The sequence below is a fragment of the Dama dama genome, chromosome 29, assembly GCF_033118175.1.
Source record: "Dama dama isolate Ldn47 chromosome 29, ASM3311817v1, whole genome shotgun sequence".
NCBI lineage: Eukaryota > Metazoa > Chordata > Mammalia > Artiodactyla > Cervidae > Dama > Dama dama.
The window spans coordinates 19,430,245-19,443,520 of NC_083709.1; the positions used below are offsets into that span (position 1 = coordinate 19,430,245).

Genomic DNA, 13,276 nt, shown 5'->3' on the forward strand with positions numbered 1-13,276 from the left:
CCTTTATTACAAAGAACTAACTCAAACCTTCAAAGTCTCACCACCATCTTATATGTGCAAAAAAAAACTCTAGCTTTTGCCAGTTTTGTTCAAGAAGGCTGGAGGCAAGGAAGCAAAAATCAAAATGCTTTAAAAGTCAAGAGCATTGCAAGAAATAAAAATAGGGAAAACTCGCCCAAATATTATGAGCAGCCTAAAGTTGTCCCTTTTTTTTTTTTTAAATAGTTCATCTTGACTCTCCTCGAGAGGTCTGTGGCAGCAGGCAGAAGACTGGCAGTGTGGTAGGAGACGCAACAGAAGCCAGGGCTGGTTCATCAGGTGTTGGTTCATCACCAGGTGCTGGTTCATGTGCCCGTGGACAAGAGAGGACCTGCAGGTAGCTTCTTCCCGGAGGACTCAGCCCAGACAACTTCTCCACCTAAATGACTTAACACATTGCTGCCCCAAATGTCGACTCACTTGATTCCAACAGCAGTTCAAGATTTAGGCAGAAAAAGGATACACAACCAAAATGTGGTGAAATCTCCACATCCCCGAAGCCCCAGGCGCTCCTGAGCACCCGCCTCCTGTGGATCTTGTCAGTCTCCTCTCCCACTATTTCTTCCTCTCCCACAGTTCATGTCACTAACTAGTTATGACTTGGGCTTTTTGGGGGGGATGCACTACAGGGCATATGGAAATTCCCTAATCAGGGATTGAACCCACGCCTCCTGCAAAGGAAACTCAGAACCTTAACCACAGGATCACCAAGGAAGTCCCTGGGCTCTTTTCTTTTCCTCCCCACTGTCTCTTCTGAGCATCATCTCCAACTTGAAGCAGATCCTTCACTGCATCGCCCCAGTCTTGTTTTCCAGCTGCACTTGAGACATCACCATACCATCACCATCCTGTGAATACCTATTTTATGAATACTTAATTGCCAGGCAATATGTTCAACCCTTTGTAAGCACTGTCTCATTTCAATCCTTGCAGGGTGAAATCAGCTTACTGATAGGTAAAGAGGCTAAATCATACCTTCCCTGGTGGTCCAGTGGTTAGGATTTTGCCTTCCAATGCTGGGGGTGTGGGTTCGATCCTTGGTCAGACAGCTAAGATCCCACATGCCTCTCAGCCAAAAAACCAAGACATAAAACAGAAGTAACAAATTCAAGACTTTAAAAATGGCCCACATCAAAAAAATCTTTAAAAAGAAAAGAGGCTAAATAAAGAAGGTGCCCGAGATCACAGAGTGAGGCACCAAGTGATCACAGATGCGACTCCCAAGTCTCCCCAACTCCAGAGTCAGCTGAGCACTTATCAAAGTGTATGCAAAGTTCTTTCATATATGCAAAATGTCTAAAACATGATCCTGCCCTCATACCATGAAAGTCACAACTTAAAAAGATGAGTAATTACCAGAGAGTAAGCATAACAATATTCATCCGTAAGAGGTCATCAATCCAGTTACATGTAATGGATGATAATTTACCACACCCTGTATAAGCCTCTGGTGGTAAAAATAATCAGTGCTAACATATATATGTTGAACAAGACCAGGGCTGCACCACTAGAAATAAACTATGCAAATATGTAATGACAGACTAAACAGCATATTCACACGATGGAATACAACAACAATGAGAATGAGTGCTTTGCAAACATACACAATATTGATGAATGTCTCAATGTTAAGAAAAACTGGACACGAAAATATACAGGCTATGATCCCATTTATAGAAAGTATAAAAAACAGGCAAAACTAATCTACTCTTAAGGAGTAGTGACTGGAGGGGAGCAAAAGGGGCTCTGTGGGTGCTTGTTCTATCTCTTGAGCTGGGTGTGGCTCCACAGGTATGTTCAGTTTATCCAAATCCATCAAGTTGTACAATTATCATATGTGTCCTTTTGTATGTGGATATTATCCTTCACTTTTGAATGTTTTTTAAAAAAAATAAGTAATTAATGATCAAGGCAAGAAGCCTTTAATCACCCTTGAGCATTGTCACTATGATTATGCTAGAGAGGCCAATCATTCCTGGGCCCACCCCCACCACCTTCTCAGAGACACTAAACCCCGTCCATCCATCCGTCTTCAGAAGAGTCACCTCCCCTCCAGCCCCAGCTGACTGGACCTGGAAACTTGACACCATGAAGCTAAATCAGGTGATGAAGTGCTTCATTCAATAAACTACACAGATTTGGGGCAAAGAATTTCTGGACATATGCACAGTGATAAACCAAGAAAACTGGTCTGCAGAAGAAAGAGCCAACACAACACAAGGAAGCAAAACAAACCTGTGGGAGAAGGAGCGAGACGCCCCAGAGGCTGCTTACGCGCCAACTCTGGTACGCATGCACCCCACCTGTCACTGGGTATCCCTAAGATTGCTCATGTAGCCTTGCTGCTTAGTTGCTCAGTCGTGTCCGACTCTTTCGGACCCCATGGACTGTAGCCCACCAGGCTTCTCCGTCCATGAGATTTCCCAGGCAAGAATACTGGAGTGGGTTGCCATTTTCCTTCTTCAGGGGATCTTCCCAACCCAGGGATCGAACCCACATCTCCTGCTTTGGTTTCTTTACCACTGATGCACCTGCGAAGTCCTATGTAGCCCTGTGATTTCAAAAAAGAAAATCTTACTTATTTAAACTAATTTGAATAGGTTTCTGTTTGTGGCATGTATTATCTCATTTAGTTCCTGTAACAACCCTATACAGTAAAGTGCCATTATGATTCCCATTCTCAGATGAGCTAACTGAAGCCCAGAGAGGTTAAGCAACTTGCCCAAATCACACAGCTGGTAGGTGGTGTTGGCGGGATTTGGGTCCAAGCAGTCTGATCCTGGAGTCTGAAATCTTAACAAATCAACTGCATTGCAGTGAGAGAGAAATGCTGAAAATGTCAACATGAACTGCATGTTGCGATTTAACTGAGACATCTGATTTTAAATGGAGAAATGATAAAGAAGATTTAAAAACTGGCTGTCCAAAGAAGTTGGTAAGCACTTACTTTTTTCACAAGGGAATTACAGTTTGAGTTATAGATGTCAGAAAAATATAAAATGCATATAACATGACAAATTATACTAAGCAAGACTGTGTTCTTATACCAGGAAATTATTTAAAAATTTCAGCAAAATGCTCTGTTAGCAGGTCCCCAGAAAACTAGATTATCTAGTTTTCCCAGAATGTTAATACCCAGGAGAAGGGGATTTTAGTCCTATGGAAATTAATGATTAAAGTTACTCCCTAGAAAAAAAGAAAAAAAGTTACTCCCTAAGAGGGAGGCAGACGCCAGTGGTCACTTCCCACGATGATGGCCAGACTCACAATCCACTCAGCAAGGCTTCTAGATCAATCACAACCAAGCCATTGGTGACCCCCAGCAACCTTCAAATGGCATGATTCAGGAATTATCAGTGAGTTTAAGTCAGATAAGAACTTGTTCTCTCTGTAATGCTTTGACTTTAGAAGAAAGTGCTGACAACCACCACTCAAGATCTTTTCTATATATAAATGATTGAGCAGTTTTGTGGCTTATATTTAGAACAATGCATGACAATTTCTAGATTAGAGGCCCAAGGTTACTCTTCCCTTTGGTCCATCAATGCCAGAAAGACAAAAGGTCACCTTCTGAGGCTCCATGGATGGCATTCTTTAGCCTGCCAAATGGCTCAACCCAAAAGTCCTTGCTTTGATGTTACCTTTTAAACGAGGTGGTTTTTTTGTTTTGTTTTTTTAATAATCTGGCAAAAGTAGGGACGGTTTGAGCAGTTTGTGGCTAATTTGTAGTAAGAACACTGAGTTAAACCGAGCTCCAAAACAAAGCACATATTATTATCAAAATGAGGATTTAATTCATTTCCTCACTACCTTGCACGTGACTGTGAAAAATGTTTTGCTAATAAGAACCTACTAGATAGCACAAGGAACCCTACTCAGTACTCTGTAATAGTCTACATGGGCAAAGAATCTATTGATTAAAAAGAAGAGTGGATACATGTACATGTATAACTGATTCATTTTGCTATACACCTGGAACTAACACAACACTGTAAATCAGCTGTACTCCAATGAAAATTTTAAAAATATATAATAAAGTTTTGTACTAGTTTCACATCAGGAAACTTAGCCTGATATGAAACTAGTTATCTACATAAGACAGCTAATCTGTAATGATCAATTAACATTCTAAAAATTAGCTATTGTCCAGACTTTCCTAGCAGTCCAATGGTTAAGATTCCATACTTCCAATGCAAGGGGCATGGGTTCGATCTCTGGTCCAGGAATGAACCAGAGAGTAAAAACTCACAGGATCTCTGGTCCCACAAGCTGTACGGCCAAAGAGGAAACAAAAAAAAATAGCTACTGTCCTTCAACTTGGAGTAGGAAATGGCAACACACTCCAGTATTCTTGCCTGGAAAATTCCATGGAGAGAGGAGCCTGGCAGGCTGCAGTCAGTGGGGTCACAAAGAGTCAGACACAACTGAGCAACTGAGCACACACACATGTCCCTCAAATATAATAGATCTGTCTTTAAGTTCCCTTCTTCCTTTTATTTTTCCTTCTTTTTTTTTGGCCATATCATGAGGCCACACTGGGTCTTAGTTCCCCAACCAGGGATCAACCCCACACCCCATGCATTGGAAGCACAGGGTCTTAACCACTGGACCACCTGGGAAGCCCCCTCTCCTGCGAGTTTTTACTCTCTGCTCATGTTGTCAGCACAGCTTTGCCAGGGTAATCACATTGAACATTCCGTACATCTCAAAATGTGATCAGAATTTCCTAAGCTTGCTCCTGAAAGTTCCAAATAGTGCTACAGATGTTCCCAAAGGCTAATATACAGGCCCCTAACACATGCCCTTTTAGGACAGTGAGTAATGAAAACAAGACCAGTTAACCATACCATGCCACTGCACAGCATGAATGCCTAGTTGAAGAACTTAAGATAATAAGGGCTACAAGCAGGAAAAAAGACAAGTCAGGCTGAATACTGATGGCTGAGTTCCAATGCCACGTTTGTAGGCAGCTCCATGACTCCAAGATGGTCCTAATACCAAAAGTTATCATTTCACAAAGATTCAAAAAATCAACTACTCACTACTTCCACTTATAAATCCTTCCTGTAAACAAGGCATTCCAACTGAAAATTAGCCAAGTGTCTTAGAAGTACTTAAAGAACATCAATTAACTTCTTACTTGACCAATCTGGCTGGAAAATCAAAATTGAAAGCGCAATTTCTGACTGTAATCTTGCTCAAAACTTTAAAAAATATAACTTTTAAATAACATACGAATTTAGGTATTAAAAAAAAAAACCAGTAGTTTCTGCCAACCAGATTTTCAAAAGAAAAATATGAAGATTTTAAACCAATTCATGAAGGTTTGCAACAAGATTTTATTAAAGAGAAATACTATTTTCCCAAATATTCCTAAATATGAATTCTCACACTAAATGATAAGAACATGATGCTAGTGGACCCAGTCAATGCCAGAACAAAATAATCATTGACCCCTTCCCCAACCCAAGCCTTCAGAAGCCTTGCAACTGCTATGGCACAGGTCAAAAATGGAGCCAAATGGAAGTGTGACCACATGTCAACAAATATATCAATTCTGGAGGCCAAAACTACCAACCCAAACTCAACTCTGACAGAGTGTGTCAGATATTGCATCCTCTTGTTACAAAGGGACACCCATCATTACATTATGTAGATTATAAAGAAAAGCCTATTTATAAAGTGAAGAGGTGATTATTTAGAAAAAGGATGGCTGACATAAGTGATGTAAATAATCCAAAAATACTTTAACCACATGTGAAATATGCTAAGTATGAAAATCCTTTAAAAGTTCAAAGACTACATGCATTTGTATTATTTTTATGTACATTTAACTAGGTTGCAAAAATGCTCAATATTTCCTTATATTTCACATTTAATTAACTTAAATAATAAGTAAATATCAGTAGGAACACAAATTAGCAAAAAAAAATCACAAAAACTGATAAATAATTGCCAATTCTGTGGCTTCCTTCCAGCTCAGAAGCACAATTTTATAAAACTGCTATCTCTATGTATTAACTTTTTATTTCTTTTTTTTTCACTTACTTTGAATGGACTGTATGTTTCCACATGATTCTCATAGTCATCTCTGAAGACATTCCATGTCTGTCTCAGTGGCTCCTGAATAACGTTTGTAGATAGAATGGCGTTTTCATCAGACCACAGTTAAATGAGATAAGCAAAGGCAAGTTACTGAGTTTTTAGTAAAGCTAAATTTATTCAATTTACTTTATCAAATTTATTACCTAATAATAATTATTATATTTTTACAGTTTCTTTGTCCTTTACTTTGAGATTATGTCCTTTCCCTTTTCTTGTGTTAAAAGGTATCTTTATGGAATTTTAGTAATGGTAAATGGCAGTTTTTTATCTTCCTCATGTGACAAAATACTGAAACATACCTATTTCTCCCCCCAACCATTACCAGTTATTTTATATTTTACTAGTCCAGTAAATCCAAAACTCAATCAACTAAATACACTCCTTCATGAGATGAACCTATTTGCAGGGCAGGAGCAGAGACGCAGATGTAGGAACGGACGTGTGGAAATGGAGTGGGCGGGAGGAGGGGATGGAATGAACTGGGAGCCTGGCCCTGACGTATGTACAACTGCCATGTGTAAAACAGACAACCAGTGGGAAGCTGTCACAGCACCGGAAGCTCAGCTCCATGCTCTGCGATGACCTGGAGGGGTGGGATAGAGGGTGGCGGGAAGAAGGTCCAGGAGGGAGGGGGTGTACATGTGCACATATGGCTGATTCCCTTTGTTGTATGGCAGGAACAAACCACTGTAAAGCAATTACACCTCAACTTTAAAAATGAATTAAGCATGAGCCCACACAGACACACTCAAAAACATTTGTGGAAAGACTCCTGCGGTAGCAGGCCTCCAAGATGTCCTCAGTGACCCCTGCCTCCTGGTATCCACACCCTCGTGGGCCCCACCCACACAGTACCAGGGATGGTCTGCATGACCAAGAGGACAAAGGAGAAGTGATAGCGCATCACTCCTGAGAGTGAGTCACACAAGGCTTTTCAGCTGTCACATGGTTGCGCTCACTCTTCCATCCCTCCCTCTGGAAGAGGCCAGCTGCCATGTCACGAGTAACACGACAGAGAGGTCCTTGTGATGGGAACTGAGGCTTTCTGCCCACAGCCAGGTGAGTGACACTGGGAGCAGACCCCCAGCCCCAGTCAAGCCTTTGGATGAGTGCAGCCTGATGGGAGACCCTGAGCCAGAACGGCCCAGCTAGGCAGCTGCTGAATTCCTGACCTACAGACACTGAGATATAATACATAGCTGTGGATTAAATGATGAAGTGTGAGGTAATGTGTTATGGAACAATACATAACTCGTGCAACTCCTCTTTCGGCTGCAAGATGAACAGGTCTCTGGCCCCAGCACAATGCCACAACAGCTTAACGTGTATTCATGTGGATGGTGGGAGAGAGGAAGGATTAGCGAGGTCTGTGATGTCCATTATCCTGGCTTCAGTTTGCTTACACTGACTTCTTCCTTCTCCGTTGCTTTTTCTACTTCTCTCATGTTCACCAGAGTACTCAGTAAACTGAAAAATTCAGCTCTACCAAAGGAATCAGCTTTACAAGTCTGTAGGCTTTAGTTAAAGGAATTGGCCTAGGTAAATATATTATTTTATAATACTTTAGAAATCTGGTTAATTTCTATTGACAGAATCCCTCATCGTGGCTGTCAGATCCTAACTCAGCCCATCCTTACCTCAGCAGAGGAGCATATCTCATATTCACAGAGAAGACAGAAGCAACAGACAGAATCTCTTTTATGAAACTGATGGGCTGCCCACTGCCCTAAGAAGGCAGGTCAGACAAGATCGCTCCTAAACTCCCTCTTCCAACGTTTAAACCTATCTATAATATTGGTGGGTGGCATCACTGATTCAATGGACATGAACTTGGGCAAACTCCAGGAGATGGTGAGGGACAGGGTGGCCTGGCGTGCTGTAGTCCATGGTGTCACGAAGAGTCAGACATGACTTGGAGACTGAACAACAACATAAACATTAGGGTGCAAAATTATTTTAACAATTGATGCTCTTAGCAGGCTCCTCTTAGGGACAGAAAATGCCTTATTGAGGAAAATACCTGATATGAACACCTGAAATATGAAAGAAGAAAGCTAGCCTTACAATAAAACTGAAACAAAGAGATACCTAAACAGATTTACATTTGAAAAAAAAGAGAGACCAATAAAATAAGGACTGAGAGAGCAAAGAGAAGATGAAATGGGGTGGGTGGGGTGTTTAAAGAGAGATGAGGTTCAAACAACAATGTGGGAGGTTCAAGCTTAGGGAGAGAGCTCCAGGGATCGGGAAACTGAAAGTATGTTTAAAATAGAAATAACTATTATTGGACTTTACATTGTTGTGTTGCTAAGGATATAAAATCCCCTATTGCTAAGGATATAAAATCCCCTAAGCCCTCAGTAATACCTGACACATGCACAAATGCTTGTGTGAGTGATCTGGGGGAAAATCCGAGAAAAAAAGATCTGGGGTAGGTCTGAGTTCTACAACTGGGTGAGCAGGGAACCAGGGAATAAGAACATGGGAACTGAGGTACAAGTGAGATGAAGAATTTGGGACTTTGCTGGTGGTCCTATCCTGTGGTTAAGACTCCCTGCTCCCAAAGCAGGGGGCTCCAGTTTCCATCCCTGGTCAGGGAACTAGATTCCGCATGCCACAGTGAAGATCAAAGAGAAATAAATAAATAAAATTTAGTGGAAGCAGAAATGCAAAAGCCAAACAAACCGTAAGATCACCTCCCAGGAATTAACAGAGATCTTGGAGCAGGCACTGAACTCCCCAGTGGATACCGAATGGAGACAAGCAAATTTTACTTAAATCTCAAAAGAGAACGCTACTTCAGCTACATCTGGGTACATATCTGGCTTTTGACAAAGAGAAGTCCCAAAGTAGGCACTCTGTTTTTTCAATGAGATCTAATATCTTTCCTTTAGACCTGGTTCCATCAACTATTCTCTCTTTGCTACATAAAGTCAGTATCATCCTCACCACAGGGATTTTCCTCTACTGCTTGTACACAGACTCAGGCCTAAAGCACCATCATCTTGTAACACAGGCTTCGAACTCAGAACAGTTGAGATTTTTGATCCTTATTCTATTATTGGTGGTACGCATCCATGCTAAGTCGCTACAGTCTTGTCTGACTCTTTGCGACCCTGTGGACTATAGCCCACCAGATTCATCTGCTTATGGGATTCTCCAGGCAAGAATACTGGAGTGGATTGCCACGCCTTCCTCCAGGGGATCTTCCCAACCCAGGAATCAAACCTGCGTCTCTTATGTCTCCTACATTGGCAGGCAGGTTCTTTACCACTAATGCCACCTGGGAAGCCCATTGGTGGTATAACTTTGGGCATATCACTTAACCTCTCTGCATTCTCTCAGCTATAATTTCTTCATCAGTAAAAGGAAATAAGATAGTACCTACCTCTTAGGACTATGGTAAGGATTATCCCGGATAATGAAAATAAATTGTTAGCCCAGCACCTGGCAAATAGTAAACCCTCATAATGTTAACTGCAATCATCATCCACCAAAATTCTTTTAGTTTTGGCTGCAGGGGTCTTTGTTGCTACGCATGTGCTTTCTCTAGTGGCAGGGTGAGGGCTTCTCAATGGTTGCTTCTCTTGTTGGGAGCATGGGCTTCAGTAGTTGCAGCGCGCAGGCTCAGTAGTTATGACCCCTGGGCTCTAGGCCGGAGGCTCAGCAGTTGAGGCTTGCAGGTTGCATGTGGAATCTTCCCAGACTAGGAATCCAGCCCATGTCCCCTGCATTGGCAGGCAGATTCTTAATCACTGGACCACCAGGAAAGTCCAAGTAAAATCCTTAGAAGAATAACCGCTACTCTGTGTCCACTTCCTCTACCACCATCCACTCTTTGAACCCAAGAAGGCTCCAATCTACTGAAACTGTTCTCACAAAGGTAACTTGTGAGTTCCTTAGTTATTAATCCTGATGAATCTTTTCTTTTTGGAATCCTTTTGCAGAATGCATGGTAGTCCTAGACACCTACTTTCTTGAAACGGTCCAATTTTAGCTCTCCCACCACTCTTTTCTTTCACTAACTCTTCTTTCTTCACCACCCTGTAAGGGTTCACATGCCCAGAATCCTGCCCTCAGCCATGTTCTGCTCTCACTCAACACTCACTGAGCGAACGCAGTCAAAACTCCAGTAGCCACATCTCTGCTTCTAACCTAGACCTTTCTTCTGAGCTCTTGAGCCAAACTACTCTCTAGATACCTTGTCCCAGGGGTTTAAAAAACCAAGGCTTCAAAATCAAATTCATAGAGCCTGTTAACAAAGCCATCATTTTCTCTATCTACTCCAATTCTTTCTCTTCCCTATAACCACTTCCATTATTAACGTCAACTGTTATCTTTCCTGTCTCCCTTGCTTGCCCTTGTCCAACTGGCTATCAGAGCTGGATATTCAGAATCCTATCAGTCCTGCTCCATCCTTCATGATGCTGTGGTAGCTCAGAGTGGGCTTTAGAGTCACATGAGCCTGGGTTCAAATATTAACCATACCATAAGCTTACAATGACTGTTCTTGGCCAAGTTACTTAACCTCTCTGACCTCTGGGCTTTGTGATAGTTAAATGAGTTACCATATGCAAAATGGCCAGCACATAATTGGAATTCAACAAACATTCCCCTACATCCCCTTCCTTTAGGCCTTCATCACCATCTGGTCTAATGCAATGTCCACTTTGTTGCGCTGCTTTACCCTTTCTCCTCCAAATTGCCCTGCAGTTAAATTCTCCAGAAATTAAATAAGATGCTATCATCTCTTTTGCTTTAATACCATCAACATTTCTTTTTTTCATATGGAACAAAGTCCAACTGCCTTCCTGGTCCCTTCTCCCCCATCCTGGTTACTCTAAAATATTGACTCTTCAACAGCTACATCATACACACACTGGCTTATGTTTCTGACATGCTGATCCCTCTGGTTTTAATTCCCTTCCCACGCCCAAGTTGTTTTGTCTAACTGGAAAGCTTCTTCACTCCTCAAGAATTTTTTCAAAAAGCTATCACTTACATGACAACAAAAACTCAGGCAACCAAAGCAAAAACAAACAAGCTATAAAGCTTCTGCATTGCAAAGGAAACAATAAATTGAAAAAGCTACCTACAGATTAGGAGAAAATACTTTCAAACCATATATCTGATAAAGAACTCCTACAACTCAGTGACCAAAAAAAAAACCCACCCATATAAAAAATGGGGGGAAAACCTGAATATTTTCCAAAGACAAATCATCAACAAGTACAAGAAAGGTGCCAAACATCGTTAATCGTCGGGGAAATGCATATCAAAACCACAATGAGAAGTCACTTCACACTTGTTAGGATGGCTACCATCAAAAAGACAAAGTGATGCCAAAGATGGGGAACAAAGGGAAACTATATACTATATACCATTGTTGAGACTATATACCATTATATACTATATAGTATATAATGTAATGTCTATATAGTATATATAGTCTATATATAGTCTCTATAGTATATATATAATGTCTACATACTATAGACATTGTTGAAACTATATACCATTGTTGAGACTGTGAAGTCATACAGCCATATGGAAAATAGTATGGAGATTCTTTAAAAAATTAAAAACAGAACTACTATATTCTGGGTATATACCCAAAGGAAACAAAATTAGTACCTTGAAGAGAAATCTGTACTCCCGTGTTTGCTACAGTATTACTCACAACAGCCAAGATATGGGAACAACCTAATTATCCACTGAAGGATACACACAATGGAACTACATTCAGCCTTCAAAAGAAGGACTTCCCTAGTGGTCCAGTGGCTAAGACTCTGCACTCCCAATGCAGGGGGCCTGGGTTCGATCCCTGGTCAGGGAACTGGATCCCACATACCACAACTAAAGATCCCAAGTGTCTCAACTAAGACCCAGCACAGCCAAATAAATAAGTTTTTTAAAAAAAGAAGAAAAAAATCCCTCCCTGACTTCTATGACATGGATGAACCCAGAGGGCATTATGCTAAGTGAAATAAACCAGATGCAGAAATTTAAAAAAAAAAAAAGAAAAGCATGATCTCACTTATATGTGAAATCTAATGATATCAAATATGGAGAAACAGAGAGTAAAATGGTGGTTTCCAGAGGTGTGGAGGTGGGGGAAACAGGAGATGTCCGTCAGAGGGTACAAAGTTGCACGATGACTAAGTCTGGGGATCTCGTGTACAGCATGATGGCCACAGTTAATAACACTGGACTGAATACTGAAAATTTGCTAAGAGGTTAGATTTCACCACAATAAAAGGTTAACAATTCCAGGGTGATTAAATGAATATGTTGATTAGCTTGTCTATTATAACCATTTTACTCTGTATGTGCATACTGTATCATGTTGTACACCTTAAATATACACAATTTTAATTTAAAATTTAAAAATTGGGACTTCCCTGGTGGTCCAGTGGTTAAGAATCTGCCTTGTAATGCAGGGGATGCAAGTTCAATCCCTGGTCAGGGAACTAGAATCCCACATACCATGGAGCCACTAAGCCAGTGTGCCACAACTACTGAGCCCCCATGCTTTGGAATCCGAAAGCCACAAGTAGACAGTCTGTGCAGTAAAATGGAAGCTCGGGGATGACACAGCGAAGATCCCAAGTGCTGCAACTAAGACTCAACACAGCCAAATACATAATTATTTATTAAAAAATTAAAAATTTAAAAGCTGTTACTTACAGGGTGATACTATTTTAACTGGTTCAGACTCTTTACTCTCTATACACACACATGAAAACACACATACAGGGAGAGGAAGAGAAAGAGAAAATGGTAAGACAAGTGTAGATGTGATAAAATGTTAAAAATTGGTGAATCTGGAGAGGAATCATTTGGAACTTACAAAAAAGAAGTTGCAAAACTCTGTATAATTCTGACTTTTATATAAGTTTGAAATTATTTCAAAGGAAGAAGAAAGTATGAGGCAATCTCACCACAAGGTAACAATCAAATAAACCCATGCTGAGGCACATTTTATCAGAACACTGACCTATATTCTAAAAATGTCAATATCATGGGGGGAAAAAAAAAGGAAGGAGGGAGGGGCGGGCTGAGAAAATGTTCTAGATTAAAGGAGATTAAAGAAACATAACAAGTAAATGTAATGTGAAACCCTGGGTTAGAT

General features: G+C 40.9%; 1 protein-coding gene across 2 annotated transcripts in view; it reads right to left on the reverse strand.

The window, feature by feature from the left end:
- EXTL3 (exostosin like glycosyltransferase 3) overlaps window positions 1–13,276 on the reverse strand; it is a 125,189-nt gene that overhangs the window by 63,521 nt on the left and 48,392 nt on the right. The window contains exon 2 of one of the 2 annotated variants that reach the window (XM_061132680.1): window positions 6,088–6,162. The exons of the other annotated variant lie outside the window; for it this stretch is intronic. The gene's annotated coding sequence lies outside the window, so the exon portion shown is untranslated. The remainder of the gene's footprint in view (window positions 1–6,087; window positions 6,163–13,276) is intronic. 2 annotated transcript variants of the gene reach the window in all.